Raw genomic sequence first — 23,677 nt, 5'->3', positions numbered from 1 at the left:
CCTGGAAAAGGAACACAGCCCCATCTGCCCTCCAGAAGGCTAGAAGCTTTTAGTGATTTTTATCAATTATTTCTCACGTTCCCCTAACTTAGAGGCAGGGTGAGACGTTTGGTCAAGGAAGAAGTGGCAGCCAGAGGAATCTCGCCACTTTGCAGAAGGGGAGATGCAGGCCAGAGAAGAGCAGAAATTAGTCTAGAGGCTGAATCCAGAAGTCCTGAGTTCCCACATGACATCATCCCCTCTTCAATTGTCAACCCACACATATGGGACGCTGTGGTATTTCTGCCCCCTCGTCCAGGGAGATGGCCATTTTTCAGCCCATCTCCTGACCCCTCCTCTTCGCCTCCCTCTTGGCACTTGGCAGATCCGGGCAGCTATTCCAGGAACTGGAAGCCAAGCACAACAGATGCTCACGAGGTCATCATGATCAACCCAGACCCTAGGCCTGACTCTGGCTTGGCCTGGTGGGCTGAGAGCTACGAGGCCAAGTGCGAGCGCTGGCAGGAGACCCGTGAGAGCCGCCGCTGCCGCCCCAATGTGACCACTTGCCGCCAGGTGGGGAAGGCGCTGAGAACCCAGCAGAGGGAACAGCTCCAGAGGGCATGACAACAGCAGTTTTTCAGGCAGAGGAACCTAAAGGTGGAAGAGAAAGGCAAGGCACAGAGCCCGCAGGCCAGGGAGCCAGGCCAGGCGACTGACCTCAAAGAGCCCTTGTCTTGGGCCAACAGGATTTCTTCCCCCAGACAGCAGGTGGGCTATGTCGAGGGACACACTTCTCTGGAGGGGATGTGGTGCAGCACCAAGGCAGGTGGGTGGGCTCAAGGTCACTAAGAAGTGATTTAAATGAAGTCCCTCCTTCCTCAGTCATCATAAAGTCTCCCTTAGCCACTTACTCAACAGATATTTTTGTTGTTGTGTTTTGGGGGGTTTTTTTGTTTAGCTATTTTTTTGTTTTGCACTTGCCTTTTAGGAGAAAAAAGAATCATTTAAAAACAATTCCATAGCTAATTCCTAGTATTAGTTCAAATTCAGTCTATCTTGACGTATCTTCTACAGCATTCATTCATCCGTCATTCAACAAACATTCAATGAATGCTTACTGTAGGCCAGGGACACAGACCAATCTTCTTAACGTCTCCCTCAAATCTCTCTCACACACACACTCACACACACACTCACACACACACACACACACACACACACTTCTCATCTCTATTCTTCTGTAAGGCTGCTGCATCGTCCACCTTCTCTCTTTCTCTCGGGCCATCCCAATTCCAATATTGTTCACCTAAGGCCGCATCTGGCCCAGGAAGCCCTAGCTTCCCTAGCTTCTCCAGGCCACCTCTGCTCTCTGTGGTTTTTATGAGGTTATAAATCCTCTAAGATCGTGTAACTTTTAGAGGGCCCATTAGTCTGCCCTGGGAAGGAGCAGTGCTGGCAAAACCCAGGGTATGTTGAAATGAGCTCAGCCAGCAAACCATCTGTGTCTTCCTATCCACGTTGTGAGCATGTGGACAGCAGGGATGGGTCCTCCGGATTCGCTGGGAGTAACTGGTATTGTACTGTCCCCAGAATAGGTGCTCTGTTGGGCCTTCTGAACCAGTGCATATGTTATCCACAACAGGAGGTGCTGTTCAGAAAAATGATCCTTGAGCCCAGCTGTAAAATAAAACCAACTGTGTACTTTCTAAGGCAAGAAGGTTTCTATGTGCTTTCGTTGAAAAAATAATTTTAAGGAGAAAAAGAACAGAAAACACAGTTACCTAAAGAACTCTTCCTGAGCCTATCAGTTATTTAAGGTTTCTTGAGATTGAGTTAGTCTGCATGATTAGCTGCCACAGGCATTTCCTAGCCTTTTAGTGTTATGTTACAAACATAAAATTTTTTAGTTTGTAAGAAGAAAATATAAAAATAGCAGGCAAAATTGTGACAACTACTGCTACATTCCTCCCTACAGCTGCCTAACTTACCTTCTCTTCACACAAAACCTCAACAATAGTCCAACTGTTAATAAGAGGAAGGAAACCACCTCTAGAATAGGACGGCACCTTGGACACGATCTACTCCAAGCTCCTCATTATACAGCCAGGAGACTGAGACCAAGAAAAGGCAGGACCTGATCCCAGATCCCCTCACTCCCACCTCAGACCGGTTCTCTTTCCGGGATCAGGGACTCTAGAGAGAGTAATTGGAGACAAGCCCAGCTCCCCATTTGCCTGAACTGAGGAGGACCGATCCCACCAGCCAGGACAAGAAAGGGCAGGAGCAGGGATAACCTTGTAGCTCTGAAGGCTTGAATGGGTTCCTTTGGTTTTCTGGACCCGAAACGATCACTGGCTCATCTTTCTGCAGTCAGCTGGAGAATCCTGTTCTAAGAGGCTCTATCTAGACTCTCAGCATCCCCCACTTGCTTTCCAGGTGTCAGGGACCAGCTCCGAGGTCTTTGCAACCCAACACCATCCTCCGTCAGGCGCCTGGAGGGATCCGGCTGACCACCTCCCCTCCCAGGCTGGGGGCCTTCCACCACAGGACTCTCTCATCAAGAAGCCACCCAAACACCACCGTGGTAAGAGCAGGGCCTTCCTCACTCACTGGGCCGAGGCATTTCCACTCGCTGGCGGTGGAGAGTCCCTATCCCTCCCCACTTCCCTCACTGCCTCTCCCATGGGCTCTGAATCACCCTATCCCTATCCCTCAGGCACTCAGACAAAGGCAGAAGAAACACAGCCAACAATTAAGAATGACACCAGTCAGCAAACCAAGTGAGTACCTTTCATGTTCCTGACCCCAACTCCTTCACAGCCCATCCATTCCTCTCTTCTAAGCTTTTACCTGAACCCTCCCCCAGAATGTGGAGAGGAGCGCAAGGAACTTCCACGTCCACCTTAATTAAGAAAAAGGAAGGCCTTCCCCCCACTTCCTCATTGGCTCTTCAGAAGAGATCAGAGAAGGAATCAATACTCTGCCTCCTGACACTCTTACTTCTTTGATCCATTGTCATTTTTGTTCTTTGTTTTTTTCTTCTCTTCCAGTTATGGAGCTGCAGTTCTAGACACAGTAAGAAAATCCTCATGGTGAAGGTGTTGAGTCAGGTGGCATCTAAGCTCCTCCAAGTTCTGACATTCTGGAATCCCACGGTAAACTCAGCTGGGATGGAGGGGTACCCTCTTCCTGGATGAGCGTAGACATGGGGGCCTGGAAGGACCCTGAGCCAAGGAAGAAAGTTGACTCAGCACAAGCCAATCCTGGCTCGGGTTCCATGTTCTAGGATTTCAGGGAACCTACAATCTTCTTAAATACCCTTTTTCTTTCTCTCTAGAAAATCATCCAGCTTTCTGAGTACCTCAAAGTAAGTAACATGTGAATTCTCCCCTCAGCTCCTCCATCCATCTGCTCCCTTCTCCTCCAACTTAATCTTACCCTCTTGCATTTTGCCCCCCAGGAGGCCCTACAGAGTGAGCTGGTTCTAAAACAGAAAATGATGATTCTCCAAGACCTACTGTGTGCCCTGATTCAGGCCTCTGACAGCTCTTGGAAGGTAAGGGAAATCTTTGCTTGAACAAAGTCATGGACTTCTATGTGTGCCTATCTCATTCTTCTTTCCATACCATCCCAGCAAGAGAAGGGGCTTTTTCGCTACTGAAGAGGCCGAAGGTGGGGGATGATGCTAAGACCTAGAGGTCAAACATGTCACAGTAAATATATGGGAAAGCTTGGCTCAATCCAGGGTGGTCAGCTGAGGACACACCCATGGAAGACCCAGAACCAAAAGAGGCAAGAGTTTCCATTCTTTAAGTTGTTGGAAGAAAGAAAGGACGGTCCCAATTCAGTTAATATTACTGACTGTGATAAATGCAACTATTTTCATATGGGATTCACACCAATATTTATTCCAAGTCATCCTACACCTACTAGTCAGCCCAGACGTGAATGTCAAAGCGGGAAGGGACCTTGGAGATTAGCTAATTTTCTCATTTTGCCAATGAGGAAACTGAGTGTCAGGGAGGTCAGGTGACTAGTCCACAGTCACACTGCTAGTCAGAGGCAGAACTGGAACTAAAATTCAGACCTCCTGATTTTAGTCCATTCATTCAACAAATATTCGTAAGTCATGGTCTCTACACTGAGCACTGAAAATGAGATTAATTAGACAGGGTTCCTGATGCTAGAGAGCTTGCGGTTTTGTCGGGGAGACAGATGCCTAAACAACGCAGAGATGTGAGAAATAAATGTTTTCAGGATATAGTAGAATACAAGGAGGAATGAATGACTTCACAGAAGAGGAGAACTAGGGCAATATTTATAGTTATATTAGTATTTTCCAGGCAAATGTGGAGACAGGAACTATATTCTGGGCAGGGGATACAGCATAGGCAAAGAACCAGAGGCATGATATAGGCTAATGCAGTGGGTCTCCAGCTTTTTAATCTCAGGACCCCTTTATACTCTTTAAAAAAAATTATTAAAATTCAAAGAACTTTTTATATTTACCACTTTGAAATGAAAACAGGAATCTTAAAATATGTATTAATTTTAAAATAACAATAGTAAATAGATTACATGTGAACCTAAATTATATATTTTTGTGAAAAATAAGTATTTTTTTTAAAAATAGTGAGAGGAGTGGCATTGTTTTATGCTTTTTCAAATTTTTGTTTGGTTTTGTTTTTTGGGTTTTTTTAACATCTTTATTGGAGTATAATTACAGTGTTGTATTATTTTCTGATGTATAACAAAGTGAATCAGCTATATGCATACATATATCCCCATATCCCCTCCCTCTTGCGCCTTCCTCCCTCCCTCCTTATCCCACTCCTCTAGGTGGTCGCAAAGCACCAAGCTGGCAAATCTTTTTAATGTCTGAACGGAAGACAGCTAGATTCTCATATTTGCGTCTGCATTCAGTCTGTTGTTAATACATTGTTTTGGTTGAAGCATATGAGGAAAATCCAGCCTCACACAGAAATGTAGTTGGAAAAGGGAAGACCTTGCAGATCCTGGATTCCCAGGGGTCCTTGGACCCCACATTGAAACCCCTAGACTTTAATGTTCAGGGAGTATAAGCAGTTTGATGCCACTGGAGCAGAAAGCCCTGGGTGCACAGAGAGAACACCCAACCTCCCAGCCTCCGTGAACATCTGACCTTACCACGTAGATGGCTGTGCTTAGATAGAGAGATGGGATGGGAGGACGTGGGACAAAACTAAGAAGTTTGCAGTGATGTCAAAGAGACTCCTAGGCTCAGCCCTCCCTCTTCATGTCGGTCACTGTATCCGGATTTAGGTGTTTATGTTCAGGGCTCCTGCTGGTTAAGGAAGTTGTTTTCATAGCTGAGTAGGAGCCTGAGACACACAGCTGTGCATGCCAGGTGGTTTCCGGTGCTGAACTAAACTGAGTTGTCTCACTTGTTTATTCAACAGACATCTGATAAGTTCCAACTATGTGCTGGCTTGGGTGCTCCAGGGACAGAGGTAGGGTCCTTTGTCTTTAGGAGTGCCAATAGCAGCCAGGAAGAGAGAGACAGGTCATAAATAACTCTAGTGCAGTGTGCTAAATCTGTAACAGCACTTTCTGCAAAGTGACACAGAGAAAAGAGAAGGGAGCAATTCTTCTGCCTGAGGTGGTATAGGGTAGACTCCAAAGGAAAGGGACCACTTTAGCGGGGTCTGGAAGGATTGAATAGGAGTTTACCAGTACAATCTCTTGATTGGCCTGATCTTGGATTATATGAGATAGAAAAAAGTCAGTTTTCACACTCGAGAAGTGATAGATTTCTGACAGGCGGGGAGATAAGTCAAGAGAACGAGATGGACCGGCCAGACTGCTCCCACTTGATGTTAGGAAGATAAGGTGGCCATGTAGTTAGAATTCTGCAGGGGAGCATAGTCTATATAGTCTATGGGTTTGCGGATCCACAACTTTCATTTTTTCAGTAATGCCAACCAAGCTCATAAGAGACTGACATATAATCCAGAATGCCAGTCTACTCGTTTTCAATGGGGGATAAAGCTGGTCAGTGACCAGCATGGTTAAGTCCAATAACCTGGACATAACCATGTATGATCTCAACCAGTAACTCCTGTATCTGGTTTCTAATGACAATTCCAAGAACATAAGACCCACTCAACATTTAAATCCAAATTTTCAGATGACTCCAAAGCTAAATGGAAATGATTTGATATTGAACTCTAAATTTGCATTATCTACACTATCTCTTACCCAGTTGCGTAACCCAGAATCGACAGTAAAAGGCTCCTGCTTTCCCCAAAATCACAGGGCATAAAAATGAAAAGCACTGGAAAGGCAAGACCCCCAGTGAATTTGCAAAGCTGCTCTTGTGTCTTTTTCTTTTTGACCTTGAAGCCAGGAGAAATTCTAAAAATACAAATGTATTAATTTTTAAAACTTGACTTTACTGAATATTGTTCAGATCCCCAAGCCTACAAAAATAATTTTATTTTTAAAAAAATGCTCCCTGCCTCAAAGGAGTTTACAATCCCTTAAAGGAGACAGATGAGTCAATAGATTAGAAATATAGATACTATGTGAACACCAGTAAAACTGCCTAATCCATAAAGAGTTGGGGGGTAGGTATGGTTGGCCAAGTTTATCAGAATTTATGATTCTAGGGCTGAATCTTGAACATGGGTAGAAGTTAACCAGGTGAAAAGTGTGGGTCACGATACTCTAAGCAGAAGAAGCTTTATGGGCAAAGGCAGAGGCTGAAAAACACAGTGCTTAGGGGACCTACAAGCAGTTCAGCTTGCGTGGAGGCAGCATGAGATGAAAGTCTGGGCTTGTAAGTAGGAACCATGCCAAGGAGTTTGGACCTGATTCTTACAACACTGAGAACCAGTGAGAGATTTAAGCAGGTTGTGCTGGGATCAGATTTAAGTTTTAGAAAGAACCCTCTAGCTGCAGGACTGAAAAGGGTTTGAAGGGAGGCAAGGCATGAAGATAATACATAGTCTCTATATAATCCATATAATAGTGTTACTAGGGTCTGAACTACGGAGGAGGCAGTGGGGATAGAGGATACAGGTCATGAGCTGTTACAGACGTTGACTTGACAAAGCTTGATGATGAACTGATTCCTTGAAGAAGGTGAGAGAGAGAAATCAAGGATGATGCCCTGGTTTAGGGTTTGGGAGACTGGGTGGGTGGTGATGCTGGCCACTGAGATAGGAGCAGGTTTAGAAAGATGATTTCCCTTTGGAAATGTCGGATTTCAAATGCCTGTGGAAGGCCTAGGGGAGAATGCCCAGCATGCCCAGGGCAGTTTTTTATCCCCACTCACCTCTCACATCACCTGAGGGACTCTCTCTCCCTGCCTGCCTCCAGCCTGGAAGAAGGTCCACCAGATTACTGACATCTCTGCCCTGTGGGCAAGGACCAATTTCTTTTCATTTCTGTATCCCTGCTCAGGCTTTAGCACACAGTAGGTCAATGTGTATTTGTTGAATTGCCTCAAATTTACAGAAATACACTTCTTGGGGAATGAATAAGTTGCTATTACAGATGCAAGACCAGAAAAACAGCTATGAGCAGAAGGCCAAGGAGACACTGCAGAAAGTGCTGGAGGAGAAAATGCGTGCAGAACAGCAACTGCAGAGCACACAGGTGTGGGGATGCTCCATAATCCTTGGGGCTGGGAACCCTGGGGCAGTCTGGGTGGCAAGGGAGCCAGCTGCACAACTCCCTGGAACCCCCAAGGCACCACCCTCTCCTCTGATCTCCCTCAGCGGTCCCTGGCTCTGGCCGAGCAGAAGTGTGAAGAGTGGAAGAGCCAGTACGAGAGCCACCCCCAGCATGCAACTGCCCCCTACCCTGCCAGCGCAGTAATCATGAATGCCATCTTCCTTCTCTTTTTTACAATGTGGTACATATGGATTTTTTAAAAATTAGATTTAACCAGCTTTTCAACCTTTCTTTCTAACAATATTAGTACTCTCTGACTCTCCAAATGCGCCTTTTAAAGTTGATTTAATTTATGGAAAAAAATCACCCTTCATACTTTCCCTTAGATTGTTCCAGGAAATGTTTATAGCTGCTTCCAAGACAAATTCTAATAGTTTCTCTCAGACAAACTTCACAATATTTCCATGTGATAAGTAGTGTGGAGGTAAAAGAGAATTCATCACAGGGACATCTCCTATGAAAATAAAATTAGAAACTAGCTTCTAAACATGCAGAGAGAAGGGCGTGGTGTCAGGCACTAATTTCCTTGAGAATTCCTCTCCATTTCTAATAGACGTTCTTATTTACCAAGATCCCTTTTTATTGGTGTCCTATTCCAGACTGTTCCACTCTGCCCATCCTCATCCTGTAAAATACATTCACACTCTTTTGTGACCCTACTTATTTGCCCATTAAATAATCAATCATAGAACTGTCAGAATTAAATATAGAGTGAAATTAAAATACTGTAGTCACTTGGAGGGTTTAAGCAGCTCCACCAGAAAATACTGGGCATGGATTTAAAGAGGCTGTGTGGGACCTGCTCTTGTCCAAGTTGCTTCTCAAGAACTATCTGAAATAAGCCTAAATTCAGAGTTAATCAGATTGGCCTGCTTTCTCAGGTGGACTGGAATTCACTGCTCTTTCCCCTCAACTCCCTGATGTCAGTGGCACTTTCCGGAGATGAGGTGGACTTCTCTGCCTCCTGCAGAAGCTCAGTTCCCCCCGGGCCCACTCCCTGTCTGAATCCCACACTTGAGGCCAGATGCCAGCCTTCCCAGAACATTCGTGGTCTCATTTCAGTTTTTGACCTGCTCAGATTGAGTCCCTGTAGACTCTTTCTCAGCTTGAAACCTGATCTTCAACCCCTTTCCCTGACCTCGATGGTTACCGTCCTACATTAGGCCTCAGGTGCTTTAACTATAAAATGATATAGTTGCCCTTAATTCTAAAGTCTTCTTCCTAAAGCTCTACAATGTGCTGGCTCCTTGAAAATGTTTCTCTTTGCTGGTTTTAATTTTGTAGAGAATTAAAACCACAGCTACTCTAAAAGACAGTAAGTTACATTGGATAAGGAAAGTGTGCTTTTGTAGTTAGATTAACAGGGATGGAAGACGACTTAGTATGTTTTAAGATACTCATGATCCATTCTCGTGAGAGTCGGGAAGAAGGGGAAGAGAGTTAATAAAATACCAAACGATTGTGACAAATTAAGTTAACAAAGATGTAGCTGATTAGTTACTATTCGAATAAGCCACACATATCCAATTCAAGTTTTCCTTTATTTTTCTAAGAAGGGATCCCAGTGAACTGAGTCCCATGTTCAGGAACTCCATGTTCAATGGCTTAGTCTTTAAAAACTGTTATGTTGCTGGAAGGTGAAATATTGCCCATCAGTCCTAATTGATGTTTAGCTATCACGCACATTTGAAATAAATTTATTACTTTGCCTGATCTCAGTGTAATACATTCCAAAGGGGCAAAGAGCACACGAAAATTTATGGAGTCTCCATCTTCTACAATAAAGTGTGCAATAAATTACATATTATTTGGCCATGAAATTCACAAGCCATAGAAACCACACCATTAGCAATGTATACAGTGCTGGTAATGATAATGATATAAAACAAAACAGACTGTGTATGTTGGCACTGCTGCCAATAAAGCAATCATTAAATACATTCGTATGCTTCTACGCTAGGTAAGCTCTTTGAGGGCAATTGCTATGAATTCTACATACCTGTCAGGATATTATATATAGCCCAGTTTCTATGGCCTTTATTCAGAGACGCTGAGAAAGGGTTACTGTGGGTAAATTCAGACCTTTTCTCAATACAGAATTTGGTCAACATGCATTCTGAACAGCAAAATTTCACACTGCTTTCAATTTTCCTACAGTACTTGCCACCTCAACAAATGCAGGATTAAGTATAATGGATTATAAGAAGTTAGAAAGGAAAGATGGAGGAAGGAAGGTAGAAAAAAGGTGGATGTGGAGTACTTCAACATTTACATGAAGAGTGTACCTAAAACTAACCTGAGGTTACCCTAAACTATTAGCATATGCTATAGAAACTTAAGTGAAAAAATAAAAAAAAACCCAGCAAGGGAAACTCAAAGATTCTTTGTTTTTTTCACTCTATTGCATATACACGTCCAACTTAATCTATATGCTCATGTCCAATAAGAGAGCATTGTTTTGCAAGGCTACTTGGGTTCTATCAGCATGTAAAGGTCGGACAACTCAACTTTAGCAGAGCTAGCCTTCAGGTGAATAACTGCTTCTTTCAGGTTGTGAGCATCTGAATTTTCCGGAAATATTTCCCAAAAAATGAAAACTAAAAGAGTCCTAGGACAGCGTCCTTTAGAAGTTTTATAGTATCAAAGTTTTTGGAGGAAGAGTATCTTTGTCGATTATCAACACGATGATTCCAAGCAGGTCAGTTTATGCTGAGAATATTATATAACAGAACCCACTTCACCTCCATTATACTGACAATGGTCTTCCTTACTTCAACCTTGTGCTTCTTAGTAAAGTTGAAAATACTAAGCCAAGAACAGACAGTGACAATGCCAGAGACTCAGATGTATCTATAGGTGCCTTCAGACAACAACGCCACCCAGGCTAAAGTCCTGGTTTAAAACATCCCAACATGAATGACTCTCAAAAACCATATGCTGAGCAAGTGAAGCCAGATCAAAAGGGCACCTACTGTATTATTCAACTTACATGAAATTCTAAACTGGGCAAAATTCATCTCTAATGATAAAAAACAGATCTGTGGTTGCCTTGGGTTGGGAAATGGGGATACTTTTGCAAAAGCCTAGGAGGAAACTTTCTAGGGTTTTAGAATTGTTATCGATCTTTATGGGGGTGGTAGTTATACAAATGTATACATTAATTAAAAGTCACTGAACCGTTGATTAAAAATGTCTGCATTTTATTGTATGTAAATGATACCTTAATAAGGTTGATTACAAAATGAACCAAAACCAAAACAAAGCAGAAGAAAAACCTCTCAAGACCTCAAAGGAAATACACCGTTTTCTTCCAGGGTACCAGATTGGAAATGAGGCATTGGTCTGTTCTACCTCAGATTATCCCTAGGATTATCTAGTCTATTTTAAAGCACTAGAGTCCCATATCAGAAAAACTCACCCCATGTTTTATTACTTTGATTTCTTCTCTGCCTCTTCTCCCAACATGGTGAAGTTATTTACAGAAGAAAACCCAGCTTTTTCCAACTTTGCATCATCACATATTCTTTCCAAAGCTATTATTTATGGAATAAAATTTGGCTACACTTTGTAAAAATCTAGCTTTTTGAGCCTTACAAATCTTAACAGTTAACCTATTGCCTCCATTGGAATTTGGAAAAAAATATTTTGAAAATGAATAGCTGAGATTTGACATTTTTGTTCTTTGTGGTTTTCTCTTCCCCTGAGAGAAGTGAGTAGGAATGAGAAACACATACATAAAGAAAAAAAATTATCTTGCTGCCTTTGCATGGTTATAATTTATAGGAGGCCCTTTTCAACAATAATCTATTATCAGAATCAATAAAATATAATCTCCATGAAGGCCAGGCCAGGATATTTGTCTCTTTTTCAGCAGATTGCAATACAAACCACATTCATGGATTTGCTTCTTGATGATCTTTGTAATGCTGTAACAGCTGACCATTTCCTCATGCCTCTTCACCTTAACTTAAACCTGGTTTTTCACTAATGACCTCACATTTCCTTCTCTATCACTTGGTTGTCGGCCTCTTTTCCAACTCCAACTCCAATTCACATTTCACTCTGGAACCAAAGGAAGACTCCCACCTTCCTGCTTTTTAGTGATACCTCAAGGTCATTACCATATTGTGATCACCCTGAAGAATAGCCAGACAATTGCTATTGCAGAGCCATCTGACAGTTTGTAGCTCTAAAAATTAACTAAGGACCACATTTGTCCAAAATATCCTAGTTTAAGATTTTGGTAATACAGCAACAGTAATTCCGAAGTCGTTTATGACAATCAGTGTGGGAAGCACCCTCTTTCAGGAAGATCCTTTGCCATGCAATACTCTTTCCCTGTCAGGTAATAAGGAAGCACGGCCGTGGAAAGTAACCTCCTGTGGAAAGAAATACTTGGCTTCGAGACGGCTTGAAGTTCATACATTTTTCTTGAATTAGATTCCCCATTAATTACTTTATGCACAAAGAGGTAATTATCAGAATTCTGTAAGCAATTAAGGAGATGCTACTGCACATTCTTTCAGCTTGTTGACCTTTCTCACTTTACTTCATGTGGCTATCTGAAACATCAGTGATTTACATGTCTTTCTTTTTTTTAAGCAGATTTCTGTGTGTGTGTGTCCCCATGATGAAAACATTAAAATAAGATATCATGAATAGACTCTTAAGAAGCAGAGTCTACTTAAAGCCCCAGAAAATGTGAAAGCACTAATATTCATGGACAACTCTACATTCTGAAAGTTACTCCAAATTTTATTGATCTCTATTTTGTCTAGGAGTTTTTCAAATTTTCTACCATGATCATTTGTTAGTTTTATAATTACATAATAAAGGCATTACATCATACAATCTTTTGTAATCCATTGCCATTTTAAAACTATTTGTTTCCTTCTCCTCAGCAGATATGTCATAGATTATTAGTACACAAGCAAAGACTTTCAACATAACAGTACTTTATAGTGAGAAGAACTATACTGAGCTATCTCTATCCTAAGACAATGCACTAGGAAAGCACTAGGAATTCTTAAGCACTAGGAATACAGACACGATCAAGGGGCAAGTTCCTTGCCTTCGAGTATACATAATCATAGCAAATGCTTAAATAGCACTTAGTATATAACTCACCACAGCAGTCTTATACTCCTTTTTAATAGGTGAGCAGAGGAAGCCACAGGGAAGTCATAGGGTAAAGCCAGAATTTGAACCTAGGTAGACTATAGTACACTCTCCACTGCTTTAACTACTACGTTAAAATATGTATATATAAAAGTTATATATATATATATATATATATATATATATATATATATATATATATATATATATACTCCAAGTATTTGAAGGTTACAAAACACTTATCTACCAAAACTCAAAAAGGAGCACAGAAACTTGCATAGAAAATAAACATGTAAAAGTTCATGAATAAACCACAATATAACCTGCTCCACATAATATACTGACTACAGTGTCCTGGGCCTCTCCCATCCCTAGGCAGCCGGAAATTACAAGAAAATAATACTTTTCACCTTTGGAAGCCACACCATCTCTCATACCAACCAACCGATTACTTCCTTAGACAGAATAGGAAATTAACCTCAATATCATATATATATAGCATTACTGATGTAGAATCTTTGTTTAAAGACAATAACTTCAATAGCAGAGGGAACTTTACCATTGCAAGCTTCAGATAACCTCTATATTTCTCAGATTTTATGCTAAATCATAAAATGCCATACTGTGTCTGAAGCTATTTTTTCAGTAGTCCATTTTCTTAAATGGACTAGCAAAGCAGTAAATACTGACGAACATTTTGGCTCCCAAATCCTAACAAACAATAGAGCAGGGGTCAGTAAATTATGGCTGGTGGGCCAAATCTAGTCCTCTACCAGCTTTTATAAATGAAGCTTTATTGGAACACAGCCATGTTCCTCAGTATATGTATTGTTTGTGTCTGTTTTCACATCACAGCAGCAGAGCTAAGTAGGTGCAAAAGAGATTGTATGGCTTGTAGAGCCTAAAATATTGACTGTCTGACACTTTATGGAAAAAGGTCTCCAACGCCTGCAATAATATATAATGAAAGTGATGCTATGTAACATCTAAGACTAGGTCATAAAAGGTCATGCAGCTTTTGCATGATTCTCGTGGAATGCTTGAACCCTGGACACTCATTCTTGGGATACTCTATCTTGAATCCTAACTACCACGTTATGAGAAGTCCAAGCCACATGGGCAGCCAACTATAGGCACTCCAGTCAACAGTCCTTGTTGGGCCCAGTCTTCGAGTCATCCCATCCCAAGGGCCAGAAATGGGAATTAAAATTGTCTAGATGATTCCAGCCCCAGCCATTTCAATCCTCATGAGCTGAGGTTTCAGACATCAGTCATGGAGTAGAGACAAGCCATCTCCTCTGTGTACTGTTTGAATTGCTGACCCACAGAATCTGGGCACATATTAACATTTTTTTTTGTTTCAACACTGTTTGGACTTCTTAATTATGTAGCAATACATAACTGTTATCTATTAGATAACACAGTTAGATATCTCTTATCTAATAGATAATATAGCACTGTGTCTGTACACAGGAGATTTACATTTCACAAAGCACATACTTTTAGATGTGAATGTTGACTGCTCAATTTCTAAGAAGAACGTAACACACATATAGGTACAAAATGTTTATGTATATGTAAATATTAGACCTATATAAACTAATCTATATTATCCATAAAATGAGGGGCCCTTGATAATGGCTGACATTTCTTTCTGGTATTTATTGTATTCCAAGAACTGATAAATTCTCTCATTGTATGAATTTTCTCTTTTAACCCTCATAGTAACTCGCTGAGAGAAGTAATGTTATCTCTATTTTATAGATGAGAAAACTGAAGCAAAAACAGATAACATGCTCAAGAGTACTCAACAAGTAAATTTTAGAGTCAAGATTTGAGCCCAAGTTCTCAAGTTTTAGATCCCTTACTCATAGTCACTAAGCTATATACTGAGGAAGGGGATGAAAGCTGAAGCCATTACCTCATGCTCAAGAAGTTAGACAGAAACCTAGCAGGTATGGTTGAAAGAAGACAGGACTTGGAGTCGTAAGTCCAGAGCCTGAGTGATGAAATGACTTCTCTGCTCATCTAGATATAGGTTTGTTTTTAGAAAATGAAGAAGGGCACTGCACATTTTGATTGTTGATTTCTGGACTTAATGATGACCAAAGATGGCATTTTACCAGGGAGCTATTTTGCAATGACATAAATTATTAATTCAAAATCAAACCTTTATTATAAATTACTGATTCAAAATCAAATCTTTATTATGTCTCCCTTGCATCAGAAGTCTTTCCCACTCTTCATTTCTTTTTAAACCCTTTCCTGTCTACTCTTGGCCAAAGCTTGAAGCCTGATTTAACATTTGGAAATAAAATAATGAAATAGTCATAACACAGCAATTCCAATGCCTACTGAAACAGAAACTCTAAATAATTTTTCAGATAATTTAGGAAATTAAAAATATTTATATCATAGATGCAAAGACAGAAGTTACTTGTGTAATAAAATAAATGGTGAGACAAAAGGTTTCTGGTCAAGTAGATTTGTTTAAATAGGAACACTAATCTGAGTTCTACCCCTGTGCTAAAACCCAGTGACAGGTTGCATACAGCTTCTAAAGGGATAGTTCAGTGCATTGGGTCAAATTCATTCCCTAAAATGTGGTATTATTAGTAGTACTAGAAGACAGAGTGTGACTGTCTTCTTTGGGACATAGATGAAGACCCCAAGATAGACAATATCAAGGACAAGTTATGTAGAATAAGATATTATCTCAGTCCTTGGGACATGTCATCCAGGATAGAACAAGAAGTAGATTTATTATCAAGTACATGAAGCCAGAGACAGTAAGCAATGAGTGGTAGTTGGTTAAAATAGACAGGTTTTAGAAGTAGAGGCACGGATGTAGAAAACAAACTTAGGGTTACCAAGGGATTGTGGAGGGGAGGTTAAAATGGGAGATTGGGACTGAAATATACACACTACTCTACATAAAATAGGTAACTAATAAGAACCTGCTCTTATTAGCACAGGGAACTCCACTCAATACTCTGTAATGGGCTATTTGGAAACGACTCTAAAACAAAATACAAGTGGGGCTTCCCTGGTGGCGCAGTGGTTGAGAGTCCGCCTGCCGATGCAGGGGACACGGGTTTGTGCCCCAGTCCGGGAAGAGCTCACATGCCGCGGAGCGGCTGGGCCCCTGAGCCATGGCCACTGAGCCTGCACGTCCGGAGCCTGTGCTCCACAACAGGAGAGGCCACAACAGTGAGAGGCACGCGTGCCGCAAAAAAACCCCAAAAACAAAAACAAAACAAAAAGTGCGTATATGTATATGTATAACTGTTTCACTTTTCTGTACACCTGAAACTAACAAAACACTGTAAATCAACTATATTCCAGTAAATTTTTTTTCAAAAATAGGTTTTAAGAACCATAGTCAGGGAGCAGTGTGGATTGGAAAGACCTGACAAAAAATATTTCTGCATCCTCAGACAGTGCTCCCCAAGCTGGCTATTGCAAGGGTGAGCATTTAAGAGATCTTTGACCTAAGGAAGACATGAGATTAACAATCTATCCCAATGTGCATGAATTATTCTCCTCGGGGCTATCAGAAATCAGACGGCATCCTAGAGCAAGGGTCAGCAGATCTTTTCTGTAAAGGGTCAGATAGTAAATATTTTGGATTTTGTGTACCATACGTCTCTGTTGCAATTGCCTATCTGCTGCTGTAGCACAGAAACAGCCATGCACAATACCTTAATGAATGGGTGTGGCTGTGTTCAAGCAAAATGTTATGTACAAAACCAGGAGTCAAGCGAAATCTCATCAGTGGGCCAGAGTTTGCGGACCCCAGTTCTGGGTCAGTGTTCACAGCTGAATGAGTCACGAGGCCTTAAGTTCCAGTTCTCATTGTACTACTCTCTACCTGGGTGAACTTGGGTTCATCCTTTTATTTATATGGGCCACTATGTTAGTCAAGTTTCTCCAGAAAAACAGAACCAACAGAAGGTGTATACAATGTGCCCATATATATTGATAGATATAGATCTAGATATCAATACTTATACCTAGATCTATATCCATATCTATATAAAGATAGAGAGAGAGAGAGATTTTAAACAATTGGTTCACACAATAATAGAGGCTTGGTAAATTCATAATCTGCAGGTTAGGCTGTCTAGAGACTCTAGGAAGAGTTGCAGTTCAATTTCTATAAGTCTTCTGGCAGAATTCCTTTTTGCCACAGGGAAGTCAGTCTTTGCTTTATTAGAACTTTAACTGATTGGATGAGGCCCACCCATAGTATGGAGGATAATCTGCTTTACTCAAAGCCCACCACCAATTTAAATATGAATTTCATCCAAAAACACCATCACAGGGACTACACTGGTGGCACAGTGGTTAAGGATCTGCCTGCAAATGCAGGGGACATGGGTTTGAGCCCTGGTCTGGGAAGATCCCACATGCCGTGGACCAACTAAGCCCATGCACCACAGCTACTGAGCCCGTGCACCTAGAGCCCATGCTCTGCAACAAGAGAAGGCACCGCAATGAGAAGAACATGCACCACAAAGAAGAGCAGCCCTCGCTTGCTGCAAATAGAGAAAGCCCACGGGCAGCAACGAAGACCTAACGCAGCCAAAAATATAAATAAATAAATAAATAAATAAACACAAAAACGCCATCACAGAAATATCCAGAATAATATTTGACCAAATAACTGGGCATGGTGACCCAGACAAATTGACATGGAAAATTTACCACCTAAGCCATAGTTTTGTCATCTTTTACTGAGAAATTTGACTTATCTGAACTATTTTCATACCTAGAAGATACCTTCTACAGGTAACATGATTTGGCGCCAAAAGCCATAAGCTAGAGCATTTCATTCCAAGTCCCTTCTCAAATATCCATGATAGGTAGAAATTTGACATCAGTAGTTCTTGAAATCTCCCCAGTGAATATAATATGCAACCAGGACTGAGAATCTGGAGATGTAGAGAGAATTTAAATTGAACTTTAGTAACTTAACAGTAAAACAAGCTCTGACTCTACTGGCTGGAGCTAGACAAGGGATATGCATTTAGTGGGATGAGAAGATAAAGAACACTAGGGAGTAAATCAAATGCTTTACACCTGTGCTTAGCTAATTGTTACTCAGATAATTCAGACAATCTTACAGCATCTGAACCCTGAATTCCTTAGTTCTGTTTTAAAAAAAAGTAACTCTTCAAGTAACTGAACTCTGAGGATCATGTAAATCATAAAGAAAAAGAAGAAATCTTATTTTCTGAATTAGTTGATTTCATATACACTGTTTCACTTTCATGACATTAACTAGTTATCTTTCTTTCCATTTTATGTTTGAGGAAAGTAAGGCTTTAAAAATCTCAGTAATTTTCTCAAGGTCACTTGTTAAGGGTGTGGTAGGCAGCATAATGGCTCCTAAAAATGCCCTCACCCTAATCCCTAGAACCTATTAATATGTTACCTTACATGGTGAAGAGGACTTTGCAGATACGACTGAAGTTATAGACCTTGAGATAGAAAGATTATCCTGGATTACCTCATGGAACAAATCTAATTGCATGAGTCCTTAAAAGCAGAAAACCATTCCCAACTGTAGAAAGAGAAAGATAGAGGTGTCTTAATAGAAGCAGAATAACAGCGATGCAACATTTAGGGTTTTGTAGGTGGAGAAAGGGGACTCTGAGTCAAAGACTACAAGTGACCGCTGGCAGCAGATAAAGTCCAGGGAACAGAAACACCCCTAAGAGCCTCCAGAAAAGAATGTAGCTCTGCCAACACTTTTTTTTCTTTTTTAACCATCTATATTGGAGTATAATTGCTTTACAATGGTGTGTTAGTTTCTGCTTCATAACAAAGTCAATCAGCTATACATATACATATATCCCCACATCCTCTCCCTCTTGCGTCTCCCTACCACCCTCCCTTCCCTATCCCACCCCTCTAGGTGGACACAAAGCACAGAGCTGATCTCCCTGTGCTTTGTGGCTGCTTCCCACTAGCTATCTATTTTACATTTGGTAGTGTATATATGTCCATGCCACTCTCTCACTTCATCCCAGATTACCCTTCCCCCTCCCTGTGTCCTCAAGTCCACTCTCTATGGCTGCATCTTTATTCCTGCCCTGCCCCTAAGTTCTTCATAACCATTTTTTCTTTTTTTTATATTCCATATATATGTGTTAGCATATGGTATTTGTTTTTCCCTTTCTGACTTACTTCACTCTGTATGACAGTCTCTAGGTCAATCCACCTCACTACAAAAAACTCAATTTCATTTCTTTTTATGGCTGAGTAATATTCCATTGTATATATGGGCCACAGTTTTTTGTGTGTGTGGTAAGTGGGCTTCTCACTGTTGCAGACTCTCCCGTTGCGGAGCACAGGCTCTGGACGCGCTGGCTCAGCAGCTGTGGATTATGGGCTCAGCCACTCCACAGCATGTGGTATTTTCCTGGAGCAGTGCATGACCCGTGTCCCCTGCATCAGCAGACGGACTCCCAACCACTGCGCCACCAGGGAATCCCTGTGCCACATCTTTATCCATTCGTCTGTCGATCCTGTCAACACTTTTACTTTACTCAATTGAGACCAATGTCAGACTTGTAAGGTAATAAATTTACCTTGTTTTGAGTCACTAAGTTTTTGGTAATTTGTATGAAAGCAATAAAAAACAAATACAGATATTCTACAAGAGCCAGGCTATATATTAATACTTAAGTATTTCTGAAATGAATTTAACATTGTGATTGACAGCAACAGCAGCAGCTTCCATGGGATCCCATCACACACCTGAGGAAAAGCAGCCTAATACAAAGCAGTGACAGCAGCAAGTCACTGCCCCACACTTGGGGTAGAGGAGCACTTGTTCTACTGTAGCAGCAGCATAGCCTGAATGGGAACCCATCCTCCTGTGGCACTAGTCCCATCAACATTAGTGTAATCTGCTAGCATCTGCTGAGCCAACAGGCCCCACATATACAAACCCTCCAACTCAGCAGCATTCAGTGAGCCAGGCTCAGGGTTTCCTGAAACTCATATCCAATGGCACTGGAAAGACCAGATATCACCTACAGTTATGAAAACATAAAAAAACAAAAACAGAACACTGGGAACTTCAGAAAGAAAAGGGGAACAATGGAATGGGTGAAAACAAATGGGGTAAATATAAGAGACTATCATTAGTCTCATGAGTTTCTTAAATACTATATGATGGTCAAAGCAAAAATTATGAGACCATCTGATGTGGTTCTCAATGTAGAGAAAGGAAATACTACAGAAAATCATACTTTAAAACTGGGGAATATTAAGAGACCTAAATGGAAGTAAAATTTTGAAACTTCACTTGAAGTAATAAAACACTGATTCCAGTAGACTATGATAAGTTACATATGTATACTGTAATGCCAAAAGCAACCACTAAGAAAACTATACAAACAGTATACACAAATGATTATAAATAAATAAATTAAAATGGGCTTATTAAAAAATGTTTAACTAACCCACAAGAAGGCAAAATAAGAGAAACACAAGACTGAGAAACTAAGGTAAAAGACAAAACAAAAAATAAAATGGTAGACCTAATCTTTAACATAGCGATAATTACATTGACTGTAAATGATCTAAGTAACCAAGTCAAAGACAGAGATTGGAAGAGTAGATTAAAAAATCACAAGCATGATCCAAGTATATACTGTCTATAAGAAGCTTACTTTAAACATCATGATATAGGTAGTTCAGAGTAAAAGGATGAAAATGATATATCATGTGAACATTAATCAGAAAAAGCAGGAATGGATAAATTAATATCAGATAAAGTAGATTTCAGAGCAAAGGAAATTATTAGGGTCAAACAGGGTCATTACATAAAGATAACAGGAATAATCCACCTAGATGACTAGTGATACTAAATGTGTGTGCACCAAACAACAGAACTTCAAAATACATGAAGCAAACACTGAAAAAGGTAGTAAAAGGAGAAAAATTTAAATCCACAATTATTATTTGAGACTTCAACACAGCAATTTATAGAACTACCAGAGAGAAAAATCAGCAAGGATATGGAAGAACTGAAAACATCATCAATCAACAGGACATAACTGACATTTAAAGAACACACTCAATAAGAGCAGAATACATATTCAAGTGTCCGTGGAACATTCACTCATATACCATATACTGGGTGATAAAAAAACATTAGCAGATTTAAAAGAATTAAAATCATAGAGAGTATGTTCTCTAGCCATAATGGAATCAGACTAGAAATCAATAACAGAAAGACAACAGGAGAATCTTCAATCACATGAAAACTAAACATCACAATTCCAAATAACTCATGGGTAAAAAAGACAGTGTCAAAGAAAAAAAATTTAATGCATAGAATAAAAGAAAATGGAGATATAACAGATCAAAGTTTGTGGAATGAAGTGAAAGTAATGCTAAAAGGGAAGTTTATAGAAGTAAATTGGGAAATAAAATATTTCAAAGCAATAATCTAATTTTCTATATTACAATAGTAAAAAAGGAAGAGAAAAAACACTAAACAAGCAGAAAGAAGGAAATAATAAAGATGAAACAGAAATCCATGAACCTGAAAACAGGAAAATGGGGGGGAAAATCAATGAAACAAAAGGCTGTTTCTTGGAAATAAACAATTTAATCAATAAAGATCTAGCAAGACTGATAAAGGTAAAAACAGAGATGGCACAAATCACAGATATCAGAAATGCAACCAGGGATACCATGACCTATCCTGCAGGTTGATAAGGGACAAGTTATTATGAACAAGTCTACACTATAAATTCAAAAATGTAGATGAAATGGGCCAATGCTTCTACACCCAAAACTACCAAAACTCAGCCAAGATGAAATAGATAATCTCAATTTTCCTGTAACCATTAGAAACACTGATTTTTCATATAAAAACTCCCAAAAGAAATATTCAGGCTTAGATGTTTCACTTTTACCCAAGACTTAAAGAATTAAAACCAATTTTACATGATTTGATAAGAAATAGAAGTAGAGGGAACAGTTCCTAATTAATTAAGCCAGTATTACCTTGATACCAAAACCAGACAGGAATAGTATAAAAAGAAGAAGACTATAGACCAATATGTTTTATGAAATTGCCTGTAAAAATCTTCAGCCAGATATTAGCAAATTAAATCCAGAAATATATAAAAAGAATAATATATCATGACCAAGTGGTATTTATTCCAGTTATGCAAAGTTGGTTAAATATTTGAAAATCAAACAGTGTAATCCACCATATCCAATAGATTAAGGGGGAAAAGTCATGTGATCCTATCCATTAATGCAGAGAAAGCATTTGACAAAATCCAATCCCATTCATGATTTGGCACATATATACAATGAAATATTACTCAGCCATAAAAAGAAACAAAATTGAGCTATTTGTAATGAGGTGGATAGACCTAGAGTCTGTCATACAGAGTGAAGTAAGTCAGAAAGAGAAAGACAAATACCGTATGCTAACACATATATATGGAGTCTAAGAAAAAATATGTCATGAAGAACCTAGGGGTAAAACAGGAATAAAGACAAAGACCTACTTGAGAATGGACTTGAGAATATGGGGAGGGGGAAGGGTAAGCTGTGACAAAGCGAGAGAGAGGCATGGACATATATACACTACCAAACGTAAGGTAGATAGCTAGTGGGAAGCAGCCGCATAGCACACGGAGATCAGATCGGTGCTTTGTGACCACCTGGAGGGGTGGGATAGGGAGGGTGGGAGGGAGGGAGACGCAAGAGGGAAGAGATATGGGAACATATGTATATGTATAACTGATTCACTTTGTTATAAAACAGAAACTAACACACCATTGTGAAGCAATTATACTCCAATAAAGTTGTAAAAAAATAATAATAAAATAAAAAAATTTTAAAAAAGAAGAAAAAAACCCCAAGCAAACTAGGAATAGAAAAGGAACATATTAAAACTCATAAAGAGGATCTACAAACAACCTATACCGACATTATATTTAACTGTGAAAGACTGAATGCTTTCTCTGTAAGATCAGAAACAAGGCACCGATATCTGCCCTCACCACTTTTATTAAATATATTAATGGAGGATCTAGTAAGAAAATAAAGCAAAAATAAATAAATACATAAATTTAAAAGTTAAATTTTTAAAACATTTATTTAAAAGATAAAAGGACTATTCCTACTACGTTGAATAGGAAGGAATATATCCTACTGAATGTTGAATAGTAGTATATACTATTATATTAAATAAGGAAAAGTAAAACTGTATCTGAAGAGGAGATGATAATCTAAATGGAGAAAATACCAAGGAATCCACAAAAAGCTTGAGAAATAATATTAGTTTGTAAATGTTTTAGAGTATAAATCAACACAGTTTTATCAAATTATATATTAATAACAAATGTGTAGAAGCTTAAATAAAAATGTGATGCCATTTACAACTGACCTAAATAAATACTTAAATATAAGCCCAATAAGACATTTATAGGTCCTCTATACTGAAAATTACAAAATGCTGATGAAGAAAAATTTAAAAGTCCCAAACAAATAGTGAGACATACCTTGTTCATGGATTAGAAAACACAACATAATAAAGATGTCAATTCTCCCCAAGTTAAGAGGCTTAACAGAGTTACTCTTAAAATGCCCTCAAGGTTTTTGTGGATATAGACAAGCTTATTCTAAGATTTATATGGTAAGAAGAGGCTGAAGAATAGCTAAAACAATTTGTAAAGGAAGATTAAAATAGGAGGAATTAATCTACCCAATTTCAAGATTTTGCAGTAATGATGGAGGTTAGATACACAGATCAATGGAATGGAATAGAGAACCCAGAAGTAGACTGACATAAATACATTTAACTTGTTTTTGACAGCAG

The 23,677-nt window shown here is 39.7% G+C and overlaps 1 pseudogene; it reads left to right on the top strand.

Annotated features, from left to right (window-relative positions):
* Positions 1 to 423: 423 nt before the first annotated feature.
* On the top strand, positions 424 to 8,716 carry LOC132476195 (TRAF3-interacting JNK-activating modulator-like; annotated as a pseudogene).
* Positions 8,717 to 23,677: the final 14,961 nt, after the last annotated feature.

This window comes from Mesoplodon densirostris, chromosome 2 (assembly GCF_025265405.1).
Source record: "Mesoplodon densirostris isolate mMesDen1 chromosome 2, mMesDen1 primary haplotype, whole genome shotgun sequence".
Lineage (NCBI taxonomy): Eukaryota > Metazoa > Chordata > Mammalia > Artiodactyla > Ziphiidae > Mesoplodon > Mesoplodon densirostris.
The sequence above is the reverse complement of the archived record's forward strand: the minus strand, read 5'-3'. Positions and strand labels throughout refer to the sequence as shown.